This window comes from Marmota monax, unplaced genomic scaffold (assembly GCF_021218885.2).
Source record: "Marmota monax isolate L192 unplaced genomic scaffold, Marmota_monax_Labrador192_F-V1.1 WCK01_AAM20220418_F8-fsc00134, whole genome shotgun sequence".
Taxonomy (NCBI): Eukaryota; Metazoa; Chordata; class Mammalia; order Rodentia; family Sciuridae; genus Marmota; species Marmota monax.
The window spans coordinates 4,444,897-4,467,229 of record NW_026692281.1 but is presented as its reverse complement, the minus strand read 5'-3'; the positions used below and the strand labels follow the sequence as shown (position 1 = coordinate 4,467,229).

The 22,333-nt window shown below is 40.0% G+C and overlaps 1 protein-coding gene across 3 annotated transcripts in view; it reads right to left on the bottom strand.

Moving 5' to 3' along the window:
• The window catches only part of Arhgef9 (Cdc42 guanine nucleotide exchange factor 9), a 331,435-nt gene extending 309,753 nt beyond the window's left edge, over positions 1-21,682 (bottom strand). For 2 of the 3 annotated variants that reach the window (XM_046440417.2, XM_046440431.2), the window contains exon 1: positions 21,239-21,676. The gene's annotated coding sequence lies outside the window, so the exon portion shown is untranslated. Of the gene's footprint in view, positions 1-21,238 lie in introns of all 3 variants that reach the window. The other variant, XM_058578283.1, reaches the window with a different exon arrangement.
• Positions 21,683-22,333: the final 651 nt, after the last annotated feature.

The window sequence follows — 22,333 nt, the reverse complement described above, 5'->3', positions numbered from 1 at the left end:
TGAAAAAAAAAATGAGACCCAGAGAATGGAATGGTCCCGAAAACACAGCATATCTCCAAACATTATCCGAACATTTTCTCAAGAAAGCAACTGCACAGAAGGTTAGGGAAACTTTTGAGACTGGAGCACACTGTTAAAAATGCCTACAATAGCTGAGCATGATGGCACATGCATATAATCCCAGCAACTCAGGAGGCTGAAATAGAAGGACCACAAGTTCAAAACAGCCTCAGCAACTTACAGAGGCTCTAAGTAACTTAGAGAGACCTTGTCTCCAAATAAAAATTAGAAAGGGCTGGGGATGTGGCTCAGTGGTTAATGGCCCCTGGGTTCAATCCCTGATTTAAAAAAAAAAAAAACCTGCAATAAAAATATGTCAAATGAAGACATGACATCAACAAAATGGCAAACTAGGCAACTCCAAGTTCCCATTCATCCAAGAAAATATTGAAAAACAAGAAATGTCTGAATGAACTTTCATGGTATTCAGAAAACCAGTCAAAGACTTATAGTAGCTAAGCAAATTCTCACTCAAGGAAAACCTATCTTCAAAATGGTTTTAAAAAAAAGATTTAGCTGGGAATGGTGGCACACACCTATTATCCTATTGTCCCAGCTACTCAGGAAGCTGAGACCAGAGGATTACAAGTTTGAGACCAGCCTGGACAATTTAGCAAGACTCTGTATCAATATAAAAGGAAAGGGGTTAAAATGTAGCTCAGAGGTAGGGTGCTTGCTTAGCATGTGTGAGGCCCAGGGTTCAATCCCCAGTAATGGAAAAAAAAAAGTAGGTAGAAGAGTTTTGTGGCAAATTTTACTCTCACATGCAATAATCCCTCCAAGAACATCAACAGTTAGGGCTCTGCACAGGAAGTAGCCTGATTTCTGCTTTTCCCACTTGAACAAGAAATAACAGAGCTGACCTTACAAATTGTTGTGCAGTTCTATTATAAATGTCTGGGATATAGCTAAATAACTGATGCAAGGTACTCATCTACTTTGCAGAATTCAGAATTCAGGCAGGAAAGCAGTAAGCACTGCTTGTAAAAGCTACAAACACACAGATATCTGGGGCAAGATAATATAGGTGGAGACATCCATAGGCTATCTAAGACCCAGAAGAGAAGCTGGGAGGATAATCTTTGGGAAACTAGGAAATTCAAAAGAAGACTTCTATATGGGGGAAATTAGAAAATTATATTTGTGCCCAGATAATATGCATGCTAGGAAAAATCCTAAAATGATCTTAAGCTTTCACTTAGGACTGATCCTTACGTTCAGAGAAAGGCTAGCTAAGTGATGAAGGGTGTTCCAGAAGATGAACAATTTGTAAAGATTGGAAAAGTTAGTTGATTTCTATTTGCTTTGTTTCAGTTCCTAGTGCTAAAAGAAATCTGTCAATCAAAACACAAGCTGAACAAATCCTATAGGAGCAGAGACTTCATTAATCCCAACTAATAAGAGATATCATTGAAAAATAACTTGAAAGGGTCTCAAAACAAATGGACTGCTATAGCCTTCAAGAAAAAGAACAATAACAACAAAAACAAAAACCCTGGGCTAGGGTTATAGCTCGTGGTTGAATACTTGCCTTGCATGTGTGAGGCACTGGGTTTGATCCTCAGCACCACATAACAAATAAATAAGACAAGGATATTATGTCTAGCCACAATTTAAAAAAAAATTTTTAAAAAGCAGAAACCCTAGGGAAAGTGGAGAACTATCATATTATAATAGTCAAATGCCCAACTTTAAACAACAACAAAAAATACAAAGCATAAAAGAAACAGAAAAATATAATTCATTCAGAGAAATAAAATAAATTGACAGAAACTATCCCTGAGGAAAATCAGACATCACATTTAATAGACAAAGATATTAAAACAACTGCCCTGCCCAGTGGTGCACACTTGTAATCCCAGCAGCTCCAGAAGCTAAGACAGAAGGATCCCAAGTTCAAAGCCAGTCTCAGCAACTTAGTGAGGCCCTAAGCAACTTAGCAAGACCCTGTCTCTAAATAAAATATAAAAAGGTCTGGGGATGTGGCTCAGTGGGTAAGCACCCCTGGATTCAATCCCCAGCACTTAAAAAAAAAACTGTACTAAATACAGAGCTAAGGGCAAATGTACAAAGAAATTAGGGAGATAATATGTGAGACTATTAAAAATTATAAAAAGAAATTAAACAGAACTTCTGGGACTGAAAAGTACAAAACATAAGTGAAAACTCCCCCACAGGTATTCATCAGCAGTTTAGAGCAAGAAGAAGAAAGAATAGGCAAAAATGAAAATAGGGGGCTGGAGTTGTGGCTCAGCGGTGAGCACTTACCTAGCATGTATGCGGCCCGGGTTCGATCCTCATCACCACATACAAACAAAGATGTTGTGTCCACTGAAAACTAAAAAATAAATATTAAAATTCTCTCTCTCTCTCTCTCTCTCTCTCTCTCTCTCTCTCTCTCCCATTTAAAAAAAAGAATCAGAAAAGAAAATCATATAATAATAAAAGGTCAATTCCTCAAGAAGATATAACAATTACAAACATATATGCACCAAATATCACAGCCCCAAAGTATATGAAGAAATCATTAACAGAACTGAAGGGTGATACTATAGTTCTATAATAAAAGAGACTTCAGGGCTGGGGCTGGGGCTCAGCAGTAGTGCACTTGCCTGGCATGTGAGAGGCACTGGGTTTGATTCTTAGCACCACATAAAAATAAATAAATAAATAAAATCAAGTTATTGTGTCCAACTACAACTAAAAAAAATCCTATTTTTAGTAATGGCTAGAACCACCAGACAAAAGATAAGTAATATAAATTGATAACTTGTATGACACTAGACCACAACCGAATGTAATATACATAGAGACCATGCCACATAACAACAGAATACATATTTTTCTCGGGTGCACATGTAGCATTCTCTAGAGTAAAGAATATAATAGTACACAAAACAAGTCTTTAAAAGTTTTAAAATATAGAAATCATATAAAATTATAATGTTTTATCACAACAGAATAAAACTAAAAAACTAAATACCAAGCAAGACTGGAAAATTCATACATATATGGCAATTACACAACACATTCTTAAACAATTAAAAGGTCAAACAAACCATCAAGGGAAATTAGTAAACATCTTTGAAACGCCTTTGAAAGAAAATGAAAACACAACATACTAAAACTTATGGGATACAGTTAAAGAATGGATAAGAAGTAAATTTACACTTGTAAAGGCATATATTTAAAAAGAAGAAAGATATAATAAATAATGAAATTTCACACCATAAGAAACTAGGGGCTGGGGATGTGGCTCAAGCGGTAGCATGCTCAACTGGCACCACATACAAACAAAGATGTTGTGTCTGCTGAAAACTAAAAAATAAATATTAAAAATTCTCTCTCTTCTCTTTCTTTAAAAAAAAAAGAAACTAAAAAATGAAGAGCAAAATAACCCCAAAGCTACCAGAATCAAGAAGAAGAATAATAAATATTAGAACAGTGAAATAAAATATAGAATAGAGATACAATACAAAAATATACAAATTCAAAAGTTGGCTCATTAAAAATGATCAAATTTTACAAGTCTTTACATATATTAAAAAAGAATATTTAAGTAAACAAAAAGCAGAAAGTGTGGGCATGATTACACATTTTACAGAAATAAAAAGAATTGTAAATGAATAAAATGAACGACTGTGTGCCAATAAATCAGATAATCAAGGTGAACTGTGATCCTCTCGCCCTGCCCTCAGGGGCGAGCAGTTTCACTTACCCTCAGTCGCTCCCCGTGCGAGCCACCAAATGCCGCAGTCTGGCTGGGCACAATCAGGAGCCACTTGTCAAAAGAAACTAACTTTATTTTTAGAACCACACACGCCAAACAAAACAGCCTCTCAGGAAAAACCCTCAGAGCCTCAACTGCCACCACCGGCTTCCCACAAGCCTCTCTCTCCCACACAAGCTTCTCTCCACCTCCCACAATCCTCCTGCTCTTGAGGCCGATTGGCTGGGTCACGTGGGCGGAGCCAAAAAAGTCCCCCAATGAGCAGCTCCGTGGTCTGAAAGGGCAGGGAAACAGCCCAATGAGCATCACCGCAGAGGAGCCAATCAGCTAGATCTCAGTAAAATCAAGAACAGTCAGGGCATACGTTGATACAATACAAAAATGTAGCCCATGGCTTTTTAAGGAGGAGTTGTTAAATATATCACAATGGAACCATCATGGTGAAGATTTAAAAAGAATAGAAAAGAAAAGCCCAGGGACTCTGCCAGTTGGCACATTGCCATTGTGGACGTTCGTATCTTGTTTGCTTAGTCCAAAGCCTTCAGTTCAGACAATGGTAGAGGAAGAAGAAGACATAATGATTCAAGTAAAAGAGAAGGTCTCTCAAGTTAGTCAGACAGAGGAAAAGATTCAAGTAAAAGAGAAGGCCTCTCAAGCTAGTCAGACAGAGAAAGAAAGTGTAAAACAGAAAAAGCCATCAGGGGGAAAGTTACAACAGGAGACTGCTACTAACACCTTTCTATCACCAGAGGGCGTAAGTGTCCAACCAACAGCGCCACCTCCATATGCTGGGAGGCCCCCAACCCCCGCAGTTGATAGTTGGGATCCTGAGACAAGATCTCAAATATTAACATGCCCTGTATTTGAGGCAGGAGGGCAGCGATTTTACCAAGTTTTAAATTTCAAAACAGTGAAGCAGCTAAAAGAGGCTGTAACAACCTATGGTCCTCAAGCACCCTTCACTGTAAGCATGGTCGAATCCATTAACAACTTGAACATGACGCCAGCAGATTGGGCTAATATGTGTAAAGCTGTGCTAAATGGAGGACAATACCTGTTACGGAAGGTTGCCAATGAGGAATTTTGCAAGGAGACGGCTAGGCGAAATGCAGCAGCTGGTTATCCTCAGAGAAATCTAGATATGTTGTTAGGAAAGGGACCTTATGAGGATCAGCAGCAACAAATTGCATATGATCCTGGCGTATACGCACAAATTGCTGCAGATGCAATTAAGGCATGGAAGACTTTACAAGGACATGGAGGTTTACAAGGTCAATTATCTAAGGTAATACAAGGAGCTAATGAACCTTATGCTGAATTTGTAGATAGGCTTATTCAAACAGCTACCAGAGTTTTTGGGAATACAGAACAAGCAATGCCATTACTAAAACACCTGGCTTATGAGCAAGCGAATCATTGGTGCAGAGATATCATTAGACCATGGAAACATGAAGATTTAAACACATATATTAAATTATGTAGAGACATTAATGAACAAGAGCAAGTCGTGGCAGCTGCAGTAAAACAGGCTTTAGATGCCAGAGACATTAATGAACAAGGGCAAATTGTGGCAGCTGCAGTAAAACAGGCTTTAGATGCCAGGCCAAGAACATGCTACAATTGTGAACAAACAGGACATTTTAAAAGGAATTGCCCCATTGGAGGAGGGTTTAACAAAACTAGGTATCAACGGAGTAGAATACCAGGTATTTGCCCACGATGCCATAGAGGGAGACATTGGGCTAATGAATGCCGTTCTCAAACCACCATAGAGGGTACTCCATTATCAAAAAACGAACAAGGACCAGGTGTTTATCCACGATATCGTGGAGAAAGGCATCGGGCTCCATTGCCAAAAAATGGACAGGGGGGCCCAATGCTCCGGGGCCCAAAACCACAAATATACGGAGCACTGGAGGAACCCAGCAACCCCATCAGGGTAGTGCCCAGGACACATTGTCCATCAGATCCCTCATCAGACAAACCAGAGGGAGCGCAGGGTTGGACATCTGTGCCTCCGCCAGAGCAGTACTAACTCCAGAGATGGGCGTTCAAATCATTCCCACAGGGGTGAAAGGACCTCTTCCCAAAGGAACAGTAGGCTTATTATTGGGACACAGCTCTTCTACTCTAAAAGGACTTATGATAAGTCCTGGGGTAATTGATCCCGATTATGAAGGTGAAATAAAAATTATAGCCAGTTCTCCAAAGGGTATATCAGTAATTTCACCAGGAGATAGAATAGCACAGTTACTAATAATACCCAGCCTACATGATAAATTTTCCAGTCGTACTGTAGAAAGAGGTTCCAAGGGATTAGGCTCCACAGGTGTAGATTGGGCTATGCTTTCTTTAAATTTAGATTCTCGCCCCATGCTAAAACTAAATATTCAAGGACACGAATTTAATGGGCTACTGGATACAGGTGCAGACCTTAGCATCATCTCTCGTCAAGAATGGCCAAAACATTGGCCATTACAACAAGCCACTCAAACGCTTCGAGGCCTAGGAGTGGAAACTAATCCCCATAGAAGTGCAATGGTATTAGATTGGAAGGATCCTGAAGGATGTGAAGGAACTATACAGCCATATGTATTGGATCATCTTCCCGTAAATTTATGGGGACGAGATGTCCTAGATCAATTAGGTTTGACATTAACAAATAACATCAACCAAAATGCACCCACTATTATGACTAGACAAGGTTTTAGGAAAGGAAAAAGATTAGAAAAACAAGAACAAGGTATAGCAGCACCAATACAAATAGATCAAGGAACAGACAGACATGGGTTGGATTTTCAGAAAGGGCCACTGAGACAATAAAAATTACTTGGAAATCAGAAAGACCAGTATGGGTTCCTCAGTGGCCCCTGACTAAAGAAAATATACAAGCAGCCCATGACCTGGTGAAACAACAATTAGCAGAAGGACATATACAACCGTCTGTATCTCCCCATAATACTCCCATTTTTGTCATCAAAAAGAAATCTGGTAAATGGAGATTATTGCAAGATTTAAGAGCCATTAATAATGAGATGGTTATTATGGGACCTGCTCAATCAGGGATTCCTCAGTTGTCTGCTTTGCCAAAAACCTGGTATGTTTTAGTTATAGATATTAAAGATTATTTTTTTTCAATTCCAATTCATCCTGAGGATAGTCCACGTTTTGCATTTACTATCCCTACACTGAATCATGAAGGTCCTGATCAGAGATATGAATGGAAAGTACTCCCTCAAGGGATGGCTAACAGCCCAACTATGTGTCAAATTTATGTTAACAAAGTAATCCAGCCACTTAGAAATCAAAATCCTGAACTACAAATATTTCACTATATGGATGATGTATTATTAGCACACAAAGATAAAAACACATTGCTAGAATGTTATGCCACACTTACAAACTTATTAAAAAATTAAAATCTAGAGATAGCAATAGATAAAGTACAATTAAAGTTTCCAATTAATTATTTAGGAGTTCTATTATCCTCAACCATGGTCCGTCCACCAAAAATTCAAATACGAGTAGATCAACTCAAATCACTTAATGACTTTCAAAAGTTATTAGGAGACATAAATTGGATAAGGCCTTATTTAGGTATACCAACAGGAGAGTTGGGACCTTTATTTGATATCCTAAAAGGTCCATCAGATCCAAATTCACCCCGAATGTTAACGCCTGAAGCAAGAAAGGCATTAAAAATCATTGAAACATATATGGAAAATATGCATTTGGATAGAATTGATATAAGTTTGCCTTTATTATTTATTGTACTACCAACAAAAAATATTCCTACAGGAGTATTTTGGCAAGAAGGTCCATTATTATGGATACATTTATCTTATTCTCCTAACACTATTCTTACTAGGTATCCTGAGGCTGTAGGACAATTAATACTCAAAGGAATAAAAGCAGCAAAGGGAGTGTTTGGAATTTCTCCCAATAAAATTATTACTCCATATACTATGAATCAAATTGATGAGTTAGCTAATGAGTTAAATACTTGGGCAATAATCATGTGCAAATCTAATGTTTCATTTGATAACCACTTACCATCGAATCCTTTATTGTCTTTTTGGTCATTGCATCCTGTAATTTTTCCAAAAATGACAAGAAAAACACCTATCATGAATGCTCCAAATATATTCACTGATGGGTCAAATAATGGTACAGCAGCAGTAGTTACCCCTGAACAAACTTTTACATTTTTAGTACCCAAACAATCAGCTCAAAAGGTAGAGCTTAATGCAGTTTTACAAGCTTTTGTGATGTTTAAAGATTCTGTATTGAATTTATTTTCTGATAGTCAGTATGTAGTTAATGCTATAGTATCTCTTGAAGATGCTGGTAGGATTTCCCCTTCTTCTACTGTTTTCTCTTGGCTTTCCACTATACAAAGTCTAATCTGGGACAGAAAAGATCCATTCTTTATAGGACATATCAGGGCACATACAGGATTGCCTGGAGCCCTTAGTTTGGGCAATGATTTAGCAGATAAAACTACACATGACATACATATTTTCTCTACACTAGAAGAAGCTATAAATTCTCATAAAAAGTTCCATGTCAATGCTAATACTTTACTAAAGCATTTTAAAATAACTAAGGAACAAGCTAGACAAATAATACAACAATATCAAAATTGTGTGGCCTTTTTACCACAAGTTAATCTTGGAGTCAATCCTAGAGGATTGATACCTAACCATATTTGGCAGATGGACGTCACACACTTGCCAGAATTTGGAAAATTAAAATATTTGCATGTTACAGTTGATACTTCTTCTGGATTTTTGATGGGCTCCCTTCATGCCGGAGAAAAAACTAAAGATGTTATAGCTCATTGCTTACAAAATTTTGCCACTGTGGGTGTTCCAAAACAGTTAAAAACAGATAATGCCCCTGGTTATACTTCTACCTCTTTTAAACAATTTTGCTCAACATTTGGCATTACTCATATAACAGGAATCCCATACAATCCACAGGGACAAGGCATAGTTGAAAGAGCTCATCAAACTATTAAAATGTACTTATTAAAGCAAAAAGAAGGAATTGGGAAGGGGTATATATTCCCCAAAGATAAACTTAAAATAACCCTTTTTACTCTAAACTTTTTCAATTTGGATTTATCAGGACTTAGTGCTGTGGAAAGGCATATGTGTCCAAAAAATGTACATAAGCCCAAGGTACTTTGGAAGGATATTCTAACAGGACAATGGAAAGGTCCTGACCCAGTAATTGTCTGGAGTCGGGGGTCTGTTTGTGTGTTTCCACAGGGAGAACAGCAGCCGATTTGGATTCCAGAGAGATTAACCAAGGTCCTGACCCAGTGATTGTCTGGAGTCGGGGGTCTGTTTATGTGTTTCCACAGGGAGAACAGCAGCCGATTTGGATTCCAGAAAGATTAACTAAAGCGATTTCTACAGACCAAAAAGAAGATGATTTGGCTCAAATCCATAACAACTGATATCCAAAACTCCAGTTTGGCTATTCTTACATCTGCAACAGAACCAGGATGCTTTTTTCAATATCTATTTTATTATTGCCCTTTGCCATATCATGAAGTTCTATTTTGTTTTTTGAGCTCATACAGACCTAGGTTAATGTTTTGCTGATCAGTTCTATTTTTTGACTATAGAGTTTTTAAACATTGCAATGGAGATTTCACCTGTAGAAAGTTATAAGGCCTTTACTATAATGTTATGTGTTGTATGTATTATATTATGTGTGCACACTTGTGTTTTGTGTTATATGTTTGAATGTACGTATGTCCATATATCATATATGATGAGCGCTCATGATAAAATGGATCCAAATATTTTTTTTCACGTGATTTATATGGTTTAATTTAAATTGGGTAAACAACTGTTGAGGATTGTTTTAATATGTAAACAAAAAAGAAGGTTAACAGATCTGTTTGTTTACTTTCACCTTTCCTTTTCATTATATTTAATAATTCTCTTAAAGATAATGTAAATTGTTAAGAAAATTGTTTTCTTTTAGTGCCTTCTGGAATGTTACATAATTTTTTCTTTAGCCATTATTGCCAGAATTCCTATCTTCATCCCAGTGCCGGTGAAGACAATGTAAATTGTTAAGAAAATTGTTTTCTTTTAGTGCCTTCTGGAATGTTACATAATTTTTTCTTTAGCCATTATTGCCAGAATTCCTATCTTCATCCCAGTGCTGGTGAAGTCAAAGATAAAACCAATCTACAGCTTCTACAATAGCCATCACTGAACTGCTTGCAGAACTTGCCTGGACACATTGTGAGCTCACCTGTATGCATTGTGAACTATCTGTTGGTACAGCGAATTGTGGTAGTGCTGGAGTATTTTTGCTGATGGTGTCACCGGTGGTACAATTTTTCAAAGGAGCCCTCAATTGGCTTAATGTCATGGCATTTTGCATCCTCCTCTACTAGTGATGGTCTAAAATTTGGGGGCCAACAGAGGTGAGGCAAAGAACCTCACCCCCCCACAGGTGCAAAGGCCTATCCACAAGTATGGCTGTATGCTGGACCGGTAGTCAGTGACGGGTATGATCCAATTGCAGTGGTACCAACCTAAGACTGGAGGCTGACGCCTAGAGGTCAGTTCATCCGATGACGGGTAAGGACCATATGTTGAATTGGACTGCCTAACAGGCACGGTCCCTAAGCCACATGCTTGTTGTTTAAACAGAGAGGGGGAGATGTTGAGAGCCACAGCCAAAGGGGCCCCAGCAAACTTCCAGCTGCCAGCAAACTTCCAGCTGCTGGCTGATGATTGACTCACAGCGGCCCCAGCAACATCTAGCTGATTGGCTCCTCGGCCCCAGCAACATCTAGCTGATTGGCTCCTCTGCGGTGATGCTCATTGGGCTGTTTCCCTGCCCTTTCAGACCACGGAGCTGCTCATTGGGGGACTTTTTTGGCTCCGCCCACGTGACCCAGCCAATCGGCCTCAAGAGCAGGAGGATTGTGGGAGGTGGAGAGAAGCTTGTGTGGGAGAGAGAGGCTTGTGGGAAGCCGGTGGTGGCAGTTGAGGCTCTGAGGGTTTTTCCTGAGAGGCTATTTTGTTTGGCGTGTGTGGTTCTAAAAATAAAGTTAGTTTCTTTTGACAAGTGGCTCCTGATTGTGCCCAGCCAGACTGCGGCAAGGGGAGGGTCAGAAGGTAAAGGGACAGGGAGCTGTAATGCTAGGGCTCTTGGGAGTTGAAAGCAAAATGACAGAACAAATGTAGTAAAAAGTTAGAAGACTAACTATCCCCATGCCTTCCCATCTTCATCCCCTACTTATAGAAGTCAGACTCTCAGGATCTGATGAGGACTACTGCCTTCTAAACCAAAAGGAAAAAGAAGAGAAGCCTGGCCTACAGGGCTGTGGGGGGCAGAGCAGAGACTACAGTCACAGAGCCTGGTGATTTCCCAACATCCCTTTGCTTTCTCTTAAAAGGCTGAGGAAACTTCCCAACACCTTTTTCTAGAGAATAATATCAGTACAGCCTCACTTCCTGCTCACAATTTTGTCAGAAGCCAGATTTATCGTCTTCTGTCTGTTATGGGAATAGCATGGATTCAAACTGGACAGACCATTCTCCAGCATGGAACCTGTCTACTTACTAAATCTGCTAATTCAGATAGGTAACCATTAGCTCCCATGATACTCAAGAAAACCTTCCATTCCTTCTGTCCTGACTGGTCAGTTCCTCTGAAACCTCCATTTGATCTGCTCTCACCACTCGTAATCTTTGAACCCTTTGTTCTTTCTCATTCTCTTCCGTAGAAGAAGCAATGGGAAAAACAAAAATGGCAAATGTGCCTTAGCCACTGGTTTGAGGTTGGGGGAAAAAAAAAAAACAATAGATGCCGTTGCCTGAAACAAGGCTTCAGAATTATCTGACTATGATAATGATCATGACCCAGGATTACAACCTACATTCTCTGGCCTTCTAGCAACATTCTCAACCCTCAACAGTTACCCAATAATAGGGTCATGAAGAGCAAAGAGCAGACTGTACTATCTTCTTTAACTTAGGCTTTAACATTCTCAGTTTGATGATCATCTAACCTTCCCTATCCATCCTCATCTTCCAACGACCCAGCCCTTGATTCCTACCCCAATAGACCCCAGTCTAACTTGCAGAGTGGTAGCTATGAAAGCACCAAGAGAGTGAATAATAGGTTGGTGGTGGCAGGGAGGTTACTTCCAGGGGACCAGACAGTCTAGGGTGAGGGTGTTCTGATCACTGCTTCTGATGAGCTGTTATGACTAATTTCCCCTCTCATTCAGAGCAAAGCTCTGAAAGCTCAAGAACAAAGAGCAATTTAAGATCTTCAAAATTCTTTGTGAGTGCCAGTATCACAGGCTGATTTTCATCCACTCTTGCTTAGCCCATCTCTTGTCTTCTCCCTCTCTCATCTCTGTTTCTCTCCTCTATTAACTGGCTGTTATGTGACAGAAGAATAATTGGGAAGAATTTCATTCTGCAGAATACATCGTTTCATCCCCTGCACTTGTTTAAATTAAAAAAAAAAATCTGTTTAAAATGGACTAAGCTGTGCTGTTTAATTGTATGTGATCCTCAATAAGATTTTTCTGGAGTTCAGTTAGATTTTATCCAATTGTAATCTTCAACTAAGTTTTCTAAGACTCATGTGTCCTATTAAAAATGAATAAGGAAATGAAAAGACATCCTGGTTTAGAAGGGCAGCTTGAAGGCTACATTTAGTTTGGTTTAGGTGCTAGGCAAGGACTGGTACCATCTACTCATAGGTCCAAAAATCCAGGAATGACTTTGGATACAATATACATTTTTAACACCTGAGGATAAAACTTGGGGAACATATAACAAACCCTATAGGCCACATGTGTCATTTGATTCTGCTTCTCCCCAACAACCCAAAAGGTTGTGGCTCCAGTAGGGGGCATAAAAATAAGGAAAAGACTATGGTAACTCAGACTGTCCCCCACCATTGGCCACTGCCCCCACAGCCTTCTAGGATTGCTCATAAAGAGAAGTTAGACTTCAGGCATCAGCAATGGCCTTGGTGTCTGAGAACAATCCCCCAAAATAACAGCTTACCCTGGGAGACAGGCTATAGTCCCTGGTGAAAAATGGGAGGGCACATGTACTAGAAAAGAAGTGTGACTGAGGGCCTAAGACTAGGTGAGAAGGAAAGAAGAGCCAGTTTTGTGCTTCTCTCCTACCTTTCACCTAGAAAATAGTTGTGCTGATAGAAATATCTGGATGGACAGACTCCCAGGAATATGAGAACTAGAAGGACCCTTAGAGATTATTTAGCTTAGTCTAGACTACCTCTAGAGCCCAAGATGAGAAGATGATCTCAGAGCCTAAGTTCCACCATGAGCATACTGTGCTTCCATGGAAATTGGCTTTTTATGAAAATCATAGCTCCAGTTCAGTTCAATTCATTGTTACAGATGACAAATAAAAACCCAGAGAGAGCAAGGTACTTATCCAAAGACATGTGTGAAGCTAGAGAAAGGCCAGGTCTGGAACTCAGGTCTCTGGACCAGTCACCACAAAATATTATTACAATCAGAAATACTTCAGGCTTATACAGCATTTTAGTTCTTTCAAAACGGTGTAGTCCCATAATGCATTTAATTGTTCTTTCCTGTGACAATATCAGTATTATTTTCCCATTATTTGCCCAATGAGAACCTGAAGCTCAGAGTAGGGGATCAGCTTGTTCAAGATGCGAAACATAGTGCTTCACCCACCTTATACTCAGAATGACTCTGGCATATCAGCAACACCCAAAGTACGAATAGTGTAGCAGTATTTTATGAATCCTATCCATACCCCTTCCTTACTTCTGTTATGCATTTCATATCACCTATCATAGAGAAAGCAGATCTGTCAGCACCAAACACAAGCAGATCGTTCCACCCCTCCCTCACTGCTATTGCACTCTACCCTGAAATCTTCAGATAAACCAAGGATTGTAAGGCAAATATGGGAATTCTACTCCTTTGATATGTGGGTCCATGCTTATTTTCTTACTTCAAATTTTTAGTTGAAGATGGACACAATAACTTTATGTTATCTATTTTTATGTGGTGCAAAGGATTGAACATAGTGCCTCACACACTCTAGGCAAGCTACCATGGAGCTACAAACCCAGCCCCATCTATGCTTATTTTCAAACTAGATCCATTAATTTGTTATTTTTATTAGGACCTAATAGTTATGGCTCTTAAAGGGATACAAAACAGAAAAACACAAAAAAAAAAATATGTGAACCAAAGTAGACAATGATAGCTAGCTTTGTGTGTGTGTGTGTGTGTGTGTGTACATGAAGAAGAAATGGAGGAGGGTGACAGAGAGAGGGAAATGGGAAAAGAGTAAAAGAGGTAGAAAAAAAGTTTCCTTATAAGTACACTCTTTTTGAAGGAGGATACTCTGCATGGAAGAAGTGACATTTTAATCTGAATCTTAATGGATGAACAAACCTTGGCCATGTAATAATGAGGAGAGGAAAAATTATTTTAGGTAGAAATTCTGAGAAAAAGCAAGAAAGGAAGAGGAAAGTGTATTATGAATATGAAGAAATACAACTTACTAAATTTGGCTGGTGCACAAGATTTTTTGTTTTGTTTTGTTTTGTGGTGCTGGGGATTGAACCCAGGGCCCCTCTACCACTGAGGTATATCCTTTTTATTTATTTATTTTTTTTTGAGACAAGATTCCCTAGGTTGCCAAGTCTGTCCTTGAACTTGAGCTCCTCCTGTCTCAGTCTCCCAAAGCACTAGGATTACAAGTGTGTTCTACCATGGCTGTACAAAATTTTAAACCAGAGTGGAAATAGTAGAAATAAAGAGGCAGGTTGATGTTAAGATAGAGTGAGAATTAAGGCTTGAGAGTCTGAACTCTCTTAAGCAATGAGGGTCCATTGAAAGGCTTTAAACAGGAGAGTGACACCATCAGATTTATTTTCAGAAATTTCTCTGATCATAAAGACAGCATGAGGTAGGAGATGAGAAGAGGGTAGGAAGTGGTTTCAAAGGATTTCAATCAGCGATAATAGTATTTGGTGGGAATCTCATAAATTTCATAAGCCCTGCAGAATCATCAACATGTAGGTATGTTACAAAATAAAGATCTTCCACAAATTCATGTGAAAACACAAACAGGTCACAAATAGGCAAAATAATATGCAGAGACAATTTACAGTAAAAGAAATATAAATTGCCAGTAAACATTTTCATATGTTAAGTCTCTAGAATAGTACAGAAAATATAATGATTATTATATATTTGTCATATATATTATATATATATATTATTTCATTCATAATATATGTGCAAATTAAAAGATGGCTTGATGAATGTATAAATGAATGAATGCATGTATATATGATAAGGCAAATAAATTTATAGGTTAATGATAGAATCTAGGTAGTAGATATATGGGTGTACACTATAAAATTCTTTAAACTGTTCTGTATGTTTGACAATGTCCATAATAAAAATGGAAATTGGGAAGGGAGGCTGTACTTTAAGGCATAACACTTTTGGCACAATAACTCAATTTCTAGGAATTTTCTCTGCTGAAATAGGTGGTCACATGTTCACAGATAATCATCAAAGAAATACCCTAAAGCTCTGTATGCCACAGGGAAGAGCTGAAAATCACCTAAATTTCCACCAAGAAAGAAAGTTTTAATGCATACTCATACTATGAAATATTACACAGCTGCTTTAAAAGATGAGGCAAATTTTATACATCGATGTAAAGAGATTTCCAATATACATTGTGGAAAAAAATGCAAATTGCAGAATCAAATGTAAAGTGCAATGTATTTAAATTTAAAAAGAATGAAGTGCCACGCACACCTGTAATCCCAGCAGCTAAGAAAGAGACCAGAGGATTTCGAGTTCAAAGCCAGCCTCAGCAACAGCAAGGTGGTAAGCAACTCAGGGAGACCCTGTCTCTAGATAAAATACAAAATAGGGCTGGGGAGGTGGCTCAGTGGCTGAGTGCCCCTGAGTTCAATTCCTGGTACCTGAAAAAAAATGAGGTAAAATAGTGGAATGAATCTGTCATAACTTTAGTATGTACATATATGAATACACCACAGTGAATCTCAACATTTTGTATAGCCACAAGACTAGAATCCTAATTAGAAAATGATATATTCTTTGTTTGTTCAAATATGTCAAAATAGTTATACATAACTAAAAAGAACAAATAAAAAGAATAAATAATGTTATTAAGTATATAAATGAATGTATATAAAAACGAAAAGGACTAGAAGAAGATACAGAAAACTGTGATCTGTGGTAGTCTTTAGGAAGGGAAATTTAAAATGGAGATAAGATAAAACTAAATTTTCTTTACTTTTATTTTGTGTACTTGTGTTTATTTGGGATTATTTACTACATATTTTCACATTACTTAATGTCCCAATATTTTATTAAACACGTGTCACTGATTTGTCTATTATTTATTGATCATTTATCTTTTCCAGTCATCTATCCATCTTATTTTCTGAGGTATATCAAAATTAACTCATAGTATTTCTCTTATTTTTAAAAATACAATAAAACATTATCATCATTGACTATAAAGACTTAGCAGCTAAATAAATTGGGGATGGAGTTATGTGCTATCAGTACCAGAAAGGGAAGATGAAAATGATTTAGGTGTTCTCTTGGTAGACACAAAAGAAAGAGCTCAGGAACTGCTCTCTGCACGTAGAAAGAGAAGAAAAGCCACAATTTGTCAGGTGTTCTAGGCAGAGTAATAGCCACTAAAAATCTGAAAAGTATTGGTGGAGGATGGGAAGAAAGGAGAAAGAAAAAATGGGGTTAAAAAAGGGAAATATCCAAAGGATTCATCTCTTTGATATGACCTACAAAGCAGTGGCCTTGGATGAAGGAATATAATTTTCCAAAAACAACAATATCTAGCAACACAAGGCCACTGCCCCAGAAACTACAAAATGGGAATAACTTTATATATATCCTCTGATCCCTTCTCTTCTCCACCTAATTCCACCTAAAATATTAAGATTTTTTTAAGCCCTCAGTTTAAAATAGTTCCTAGCCTTATTACTTCAATTCTCAACAAAGTCTCTGAGTCTAAAATAGACTTATCCATGGAGGGTCCAAATTGCATTATAGTTTCATAGATCTTTAGAGCTGGAAAAGATCTGTTGAATCTTCCAGATCAACTTTTTAAAATTTTTTTTAGTTGTAGATGGACACAATACCTTTATTTATTTTTATATGGTGCTGAGGATCTAACCCAGAGCCTCACACATGCAAGGCAAGCACTCTACCACTGAGTCACAACGGCAGCCCCCAGATCAACTTTTAATCAAACCACTCTCCTGACTCCAAAACCATGTTTCTTTCCATCTCTTAAGTATGATTGGCTGGACTTTTTCCAATATCATCAGCTCCAACTTAAAAAATCTGGATCCACACTGAACAGATCCTTCTCAAAAGAAATATGAATGATCAACAAATATGTAAAAAAATGTTCAACTTCTCCAGAAATTATAGAAATACAAATTAAAACTACACTGAGATTCCACCTCACTCCAGGCAAAATGGCAATTATCAAGAATACAAATAAAAATAAATGTTGGTGAGAATATGGGGAAAACGGAATGCTCATACATTGCTGGTGGGACTGCAAATTGTTGCAAGCACTCTGGAAAGCAGTATGGAGATTCCTCAAAAAACTAGGAGTGGAACCACCATTTGACCTAGTTTTCTCACTCCTTGACATATACCCCAATGATTTAAAATCAGCATACTACAGTGACACAGCCACATCAGTGTTTATTGCAGTAAAATTCAGAATAGCTAAGCTATGAAACCAACCTAGATGCCTGTCAACTGATTAAAGGTTAAAGAAATTGTGGTATTTATACCCAATGGAATTTACTCACCCATAAAGAATAGTGACTTTATGACATTTTCCAGTAAATGGATGGATCTGGAGACTATCATGATATATGAACTAAGCCAATCCCAAAAAACCAAAGGTTGAATGTTTTCAATGATTTGTGGAAGCTAAATCACAATAAAAGGCTAGGAGTGGTAGAAGAGAAGTTCAGTAAATTAGACAAAAGGAAACAAAAGTAAGAGAAGGGGAATAGGAATAGGAAAGACAGTAGAATGAATCTAACATAATTTTCCTATGTACACATAACAAAATGCCTAAATGAATATCACTATCATGCCCACCCATAAGAATGGGATCCTAATTAGAATAAAATATATCCTATGCTTGTATAATTTTATCAGAATGGATTCTACCCTCTTGTATAACTAAGAGGAACTAATAAAATAAAATTAAAATAAAGAATCTGGATCCATTCTTGAACCCATTGGGAGTCTCAAACTCTTTTTCTTAATGAGTTACAAGATCTAAGAGATTCCCTTTCTCTTCCCTTCCCCCAATCTCTGTCCATCAGCCTCAGAGAGGCAATGAGGATAACACTCAATCCACTGACCAGTCACCCTTTTTCCCAGCAAAAGACCAGATCCATGCCCAGTTCCCCAGCAGCTATCTCAAAGATGGACTACTACACTCTATCATGTTTCTTCTCCATTGACATTGGTAGGGACTGTCTACCATCAGCAAGTCATTTGCTTAAGTTGTCCTTGAATGCCTGAAAATTGGCAGATTAAAAATGGAAACTGGGTAAAACATAATTCATTATATGAAGCTCTTAAGTCTCATGACTATTTGTCCTACAACAACTCCCAGACAATTCAGGCATGGTTGCTATTGTCTTTTAAGAAAAAAAGTCCAGAATACCTGGGCGTAGTATTCAAAGGCCTCCTTTGCAACCTTGATCTCTATATTACCTGGTTGGTTCAGTAGTTACATGAGTCATTAGGTGCCCCTGGTGTGTCCAGTCATTAGGTGCCTCCTTGCCTCCATGAATGCACACATTATTCATTTGCCCAGGAAAGCTCTGCCTCAGTCTCTGCATTCAGCATTGTTAGTGTAAATATTACCAAGAATCCTTCATGGCCAACCATTAATATATCTTGAGGACCCACCCAAACCGGAAATACTTATTAAATATTAGGAGGCCTTAAAGTTGCAGGCCTCACCAGGTGGGCTGAGCCACCTAGGTGGCAATGAGAGATTAGAACACATGGCTACCAAACTACTAGTCTAGCATATTTTTTACTGTTCTGCAAGGCTCCTGCCTTTTCTGTACCCCTAATGCACTCTGTCTTTCTGCCTGACAATATGATCAGTATATTTACTTTTCCCAAAACAGACTTGAAGCCCTCAAAGAGCAGAAGCTTATTTTACTACTCCTCTCTGCACTCTTGTCCAATTGCTCGGCATAATACATCCCACCAGCAGATACTCCATATTTTTGTGCCACAAGCCAAGTTACCTTGGCAGTGAACAGAAAGCCATGCAGCTACCATAGGAAAATGCAGGCAACTTCAAAGTGGTCCCTTAATTTTTACCATTCAGAACCTTGGCTGTTCAGAAAAACCGTAGTCATTGAAAGCCTATCTCAAGTGGATAGATATTAGAGTGACAGTTTAGCCCATGAAAGAAGGTAGCAAGATTGCACTGCTCCTGAAGGTGGCCCATCTTCAATACATTATGGAGTTTTGATCCTATAACTCCCCCAAATGTTTGTGTGCAAGACATCCAACCCCATTTGTTTTTATTTTTGCTGATCATTTGACATTGGTAGACACTGTCAAGCGGAATCTTTGAGATAGCCAAGAAAATTCTAATTTTCTGACTTTACAGATAGAGTAGTTGGGGCATAGAAAGGTGCTGAGACTTCCCTAATGTCACATTACCTGTAAGTGACAACCTCTCAATTCCTTTGGGCAAGCCTCTTTCAGCTCCAACAAATCGTCTTAACATGAGATATGGAATAACTGCAGCCTCCCTGAATAGTTTCTCCTTTCACAAAGCAGGGGTCTTATTTTTCTGTTTTAAACATCCTGTTTTTTGACCACCAGGCATCCCCCCACTCACACACACACACACACACACACACACACACATTACACATGTCCTCTTCATGTCAAAGGAAGGTGGCTCCAGCTGCCCACACTGAAACAATCTGGACTTTCAAAAGCTCAGATATCCCTCTAGGTGTTCAGTTGAACAATTATTCTAGAGTTAAATGTGCATTTCAGCCAACCTAGTAGTTATCCTGAGAAGCAGCTTTTGTAAGCTGCCTAAGTGTAATCATTTCTTGCCAAGCCTGAGCCTTAAACACATGGAATAATGAATACAGAATGCATACAGTGAGCAGTCTGGACCAGAGATCCCAGAGTCTCAGGCTTTCTCCATGGGGGGGGGGAACACATGACTGATCCCTTAATTTATGATTTTTGTTTGTTTGTTTGTTTATGGCCATACTAGGAATGTTACTTAGGGACTTAAGTATGCTGGGCAAGCATCCTACCATTGAATTAATCCCCCAGCCCCTTAATCCACCTCTTACTCACATAACACAAATTCCCACATGAGGTCTGAATATCATCTATAATATGGAAGCCAGGTGGTTATTTAACATCTTTCTTGCTTAAGAGCCTTTAATGACCTGGGCGCCACTACCTCCCTGCCATTTTATCATTGAACAGATGGTAATTGGTAAGTGAGATAATTTATGCTGAGTACTCAGTAAAGTGTCCAACACATAGTAAAAGCACTCCTCCTCCTTCTCTATTAGAAAGTGCTTTCTTACAGTAATCCTTCCCCTGGTACCCATCCTGTTGAATTCTGAACCATCCCAATTCTCCTTCCTGATACCACACAGAACAAACAATACTTTCTCATAGCTTTGCAGATATCTGAAGAGAGCTCCTCTGTCCCCCTCCCTTCTCTCACCTTGATACACTGCAAAATTGCCCTCCAGCACACCTAATTCATCTTTCTAAATAGAGGCAGCTTAGATATGGTCTTTCTTGCCACAAAATCATAACATTTATTACTGGAAGATGATACTTGTGCCCTTCCCTAGAGAGTTGGCCTAACAGAGGTGAACTCACCCTGTGGCACCCAGCCTCCTCCTTGCACTCCGAGAAGTAGCTCAATACCTTGGCACAACATTGAAGTTTCCTGCAGCCTGAGGTCCTGGATCTCAGAGAAACCAATGGCTTTTTGCTGCCAGGGGCAGCTTACCCATCCCTGCCCTGAATTCCTCAACCATCTCCTCCTTTCTTCCTCAATTCCCTACTCCATCCCCTAAAATCCTAAATCCCATATCCATAAACTGGGTTGGTGACCCATGCAAAATGGCTGTTGGGCCGAGTTGTGGCAGGCTGGCGTCCACGCTCACTGCTCTACCCTGGCGTGTCCCAGCCATCCCTGTCAGGGTTCCCTAGTAGCTGTGGTCTCTACCAATTTCCAGGAGCTGATGGCAAAATCGTGCCCTTCCTCTGCCGGTGTACGCATGAAGTCAGCAGAGAACCGGCAGCTTGTTCGCAGTTACCTTGCTAGAAGCGAAGAAGGAGCAGTAGCGCTCCGTCGGACCACTGGACCAGCTAGTGGGTGAGTCCGCACCACAGTTGTGTTCGCTCCACCACGCTATGCCACGGGGTGGTCAAAGTGGCGGGGCTGCAAGCAGGCGACAGTCCTGTTTGCCCAGAACCGGACAGAGCCACTGACGACGGGGCGCCTGGCTAGCGGGCTAGCTGGAGGCTTCTGGCGTGGTGGCGGCTTCAGAGGGAGTCCCACTGTGACGAAGCACGGCTGTTCTCTGCCTCAGCAGCCCTCCTAGCAAGAGAGCCTCTGCGCGGTTTAGATGGTCCCTAGCCCCCTGCCGAGCCCCTCGGGAGGCGAGGGCTCGTCGCCTCCCGGGGCAGGTTTATGAGCGCGCCTGGGAGCGCTCGCGGAGGTTCACGAGGCGCCAACTAGGGACCAAGGAGGCCTTCATTGGACTGAGCCGCTCCCGGCCGCTGCTCCTCGCCAGCGACTGGCCGTCGGGGCGGCGGATTCTGCGGGTCACAATTGGCGGAAGATGGAGCCACAGAGGCGAACGCCAGGGGGAGGGGAGGGGCCACAACTCTGAAGTTGGGGTCGGAACACTGCAGCCAGCCAGTAGGAGGCTGGCTGGAGGCCAATACACGGTCCTTTCCGCGCTCCCCAGAGGCGGTCTCAGGCGACCTTGCCACTCCCGAGAAGGTAGGAGCTGTGGCGCCCAAGTCAGGGTGCACACATTGCGAAGGAGAGCCAATCCAGCCGCTAACTAAGCACCCTCCGCACCCCGCTGCCTACTGCGGTCGTGCAGTCCGCCTCGGTCCACCAAGCTCGGAATTGTAACCCAAACATTTCCTCAGCATAATTATTGAGCGGGTAGGAGTAAATGGCAGCGAGCAGTGATGAGGTGGTAAATGCAAATGGGTCCACCTCTTTGCAAGCTGCGAAGAGAGGCCACCTGCACCCGCTACCCAAGCTCCCGGCAGAGCGCGACACCCTCCTGGAAAGCCTCCTCACACTCCTAGGAAGCGGGGCAGGCTTGCCGGGGACTGGAAGGTGAGGGCGCAATCAACTGTCCTCAATCATTTTCCCGGATCTGTTCAATGGA